At 51.0% G+C, this 3,673-nt stretch overlaps 1 long non-coding RNA gene across 1 annotated transcript in view; it reads left to right on the forward strand.

Annotated features, from left to right (window-relative positions):
• Positions 1-2,170, forward strand: part of LOC107185167 — a 17,185-nt gene extending 15,015 nt beyond the window's left edge. Inside the window, exon 3 of the long non-coding RNA XR_001516084.1 lies at positions 2,078-2,170. This is a non-coding gene — a long non-coding RNA (uncharacterized LOC107185167). The remainder of the gene's footprint in view (positions 1-2,077) is intronic.
• The last annotated feature ends 1,503 nt before the right edge of the window (positions 2,171-3,673 follow it).

Here is a 3,673-nt window from a genome sequence, read left to right on the forward strand (position 1 = left end):
TCATCACTATGCCTCAGAGGCATAGCCCATTTTTTTCTTGGGCAGGGGAGGGGGGGTTGGTCCAGGAAATCTCTTAGGGACTGGGAGTTGTCAGAGGACAGGCTCTGCCTGGGCCTGTTATCTTGACTGCGATTGCAACAGGCAGGTTTTCATTCTGCCCTCCCTTCAGGGGATGCATGGGGCCAGGTCTGAGCCCAGCCGCTCTGACTCTAAGAAGCCGCCAAGAGTAGTCAGTGGTGACCTCTGGGCATCAGCTTGCCTCCCCGTGGCCTGCCTCTATCCACACACACCTTTGGAGATCTGAGCCTGCAACCTTTCCCGCATTGCTCTTCTCAATCCACCCATCTCACTTCAGCCATGGGACCCTCCTGCCACTCCCCAAACATGCCCAGCTCATTCCTGCCTCAGGACCTTTGCACTTGCTGTTCCCTCTGCCTGGAATGCTCTCCTGTGGCTTTTCTCATAGTTGGATCCAGGGTCACATTATGATTTTCATGGTCCCTCAGCACTTCCTCTTTTTTGAGTTCCTTCATCCATAAAAATATGTTTTATATTTTTTATAAATTATATGTTATGGTTGCTTGGGTGGGAGCATGAATATACTAATGTGATACATTAAAGTGTTTTCTTCAACCTAAAAGTTCATTGTCTTTACTAACTTTAAAAGAAACATCTTCATGGGCCCTAGACTGTGCTACTGTCCCGAATGGAGCAGTTGGTTCTGGTTGGAGCCTTCTCATAATTTAGGCCTCAGTTCAAACATCACTTCCTCTGAAAGGCCTTCCTTGGACACTTCCCTCGAAATATTCCCCATAGCCACCCACCGGCTCATACCCTGATTTATTTCCTTCACAGAATTTACAACTACCTGACAATGTCTAGTTCATAGTTTACTTGGTCTGTGTCTCCTGTAACAGAATGTCCGTTCCACAGGGGCAGGGATGTTGCCTTTTCACTGCTGAATAATCAGCACCTTCAGCTATGGGTCTGTAGAATGGGTGAATGAGCAGTTTGGAATCACCTGATCCAAACAGAGAGTCCCTCCTGTCAGCCACCCTAACATTGGTGCTCTCTCTCATCAGGCACCCTCAGACTCTTCTAAGGTTTGAAGGAAGAAGGGGATTCATACACAGGCCTCACACACAACTCATTTGGCCTCTCAGAGCCTCAGTTTCCTCACCTGGGAAGAATACCACTGATCTATCCTGAGAATGCAAGGAGACACTGTATGTGAAAGCAATGTACCAACCCTAAGAGAGGGTTCAGCAAACCCCCTTCTCACTGGCCACCTCAGAGCTTGTTCTTACCCACAGCAGAGGAACCTTAGCACTGAGGCCTATACAGTAGGTGCTCAATAAATATTGTTGGTTACTGGTTGACCATGTCTCCTCTTCCTCCTCCAGAAAAACCTTAAACAGAAACCCAATGGAAATTCAGAACATCTTGCCCTCTTGCTCTCCTTCTACAAATATTTACTGAGCCCCTACTATATAACAGGCACTGTGCTAGGCTTTAGGGATGAATGATCAGTCAAAAGAATACGTGGTCCCTGCCTTCCTGAAGCTGATGGCCAGGTAGGCTAGACAGGGGTTAATCAAATGATCACATGTCACTGCACTTGTACTAACAACTTCAAAGAAGAAGCTCAATGGCTGTGAGGACACAGATGGGGCATTTGAGCAGGTCGGGGAGGTCAGGGACAGCTTCCCTGAGGTAACAGTGACTAACCTGAGGTCTAACGAAGACATTGGAGTTTATTAGGCAATAAGCAAGGCTGGGGGTTGGAGTGATATTCCAGACAGTGGGAACAGCATGTACAAGAAAAAAAAAATCCTCCCCACGAACTCTCAGCAGTCACTACTGATTAGCCCAGATCCTGCGTGAGGCTAATTGCACAGAGCACTGGGCTGGAGGCTATTCAGAAGGGGCTGCACTAACCCAGCTCTGAGACCCTGACAAAGCCTTAAACGTAGCCAAACAGCCAAGCGTGCCAGGAAAAAGAGCACTGGACACAACCTGAAGGTGCAGCCTCAAGCCAGGTGGTGGCACAACCTTAGGAGCCCCTTCTCCCTTCCAGGCCTCCGTTTCCTCGTGTGATTGAAGAAAGTGGCTCTGCGTGGTGACCCTCCTGCAGCTTCAGCCAGAGAGAAGCTAAGTGCGTGCACGTTCCCACCCCCACCCCCTCACTCCCTGGCCAGGAGAAGCCCCTGCATATCAGCCTCCCCTCAGGAGCAGGGAGGGGCTGGGACTTCGCCCAGAGCTTGGACTCAGCACATGACTCAGCGCTGGAAGGAGGCACCCATCACCCTGGGCAGCCAGGGTGGCAGAGATCCAGGGCAGGAACAGGTGGCCGTGAGGGTGGAGGAGGCAGGGCTCTTGGCCCCTCTGTGGCTCCTCCCCTTGCTCAGGCCTGGGGCCCATTAACACAAAGGGCGACTCTCAGCCCGGAGAAGGGCGCAACCCAAGAAGGAAGGAAAGTGGGAAGAAGGCTGGAGGTCAAATTCTATGAAACCTACAAGATACAGCAGATGTGGCTGAATGACTTTCAAATCCTGAGATGAATTACAAAGATTCCTGCCCAGGTCCATTTCTCTGGCTTCTTCTCCATGCAAACGTCACTTCAACAGAGAAGTCTTCGCAGATCAGCCATCTGTCCCCCACCCTCCCATCACCTTTTCATTGTCCTCATACTTCCGCTCTGTAGGACTTGTTTCCAGGCCTGTGGCCATCTCCCCACATCCTCCTGGCATGTAAGCTCCCCGAGGGCAGCCGTCTCCCTGCCTTGCTCATCGTTTTCCCACGGGGCCTGGAACAGCACCTGGCACAGAGCCACAACTTGCATGCTGGGAACTATTTGAGGTGATTTACATATATTATTTCGTCATGTCCCAATCTTTGAAAGAGGCGACATAATGATTTCTTTTTTTCAGGTAGAAACACTGAGGACAGAAAGACAAGTGACTTGCTCAAAGGTCCCACCGCTGGGACATGCGGGAGCCCACTCTGCACCCCAGGCGGTCTGACTGCCACACTTGGAATGTGGAAGCAAAGGGATGGGCGGGCAGGGAGAGCGGTGACTCACCTCCCAAGTGACTGATAAGGAGACATTAGCCCAGAGCCAGGAGGTCCCCCCTGAAGCTGGAGTTACTTACATTAGGGTTTCTAAAGGGAAGTCCTGCTTCACACAGCTGCTGTCCAGCTTCTTGAATTTGTTACTCCCAGGGGGTCTTCACAGGCTGAAAATAGAAAGGAGTTCAGAAAGGGTTGCACAAAATTAATGGATGACGGTCCCCATGGTAATTAAAGGAAGTGAGAGATGCTGGGGCTTTGGGCTCAGACATTTGAGGTCGCGTCACTGCTGGGGACTGCCATGGTCTCCCCCAAACGGGTCTCGGATGCTCCAGCAGAGAAGCCTGGGGGAGGCACGTAAGCTCAATACCCAGCGCACTCCTGCAGGATTTGGCTGGTGGCCGATGCCTTCCCCTTCCCCCCTCTCCTCACCACCCGCCTCATCCCCCAGGCCCAGCTGGACTGTTAGGGGCTGGGTGTCTTGGCTTGCTGACTCATGCACCTGCCCAAGACGGGCAATTTGCATATGTTCTGGTTTCTGAGTATTTTCTTTGCTTCTATATTTTTAGAGAAAAAGCTATTTTGGCAAGGTCTTTATTACTTC

Source organism: Myotis davidii, unplaced genomic scaffold (genome assembly GCF_000327345.1).
Source record: "Myotis davidii unplaced genomic scaffold, ASM32734v1 scaffold89, whole genome shotgun sequence".
NCBI classification, from domain to species: Eukaryota; Metazoa; Chordata; class Mammalia; order Chiroptera; family Vespertilionidae; genus Myotis; species Myotis davidii.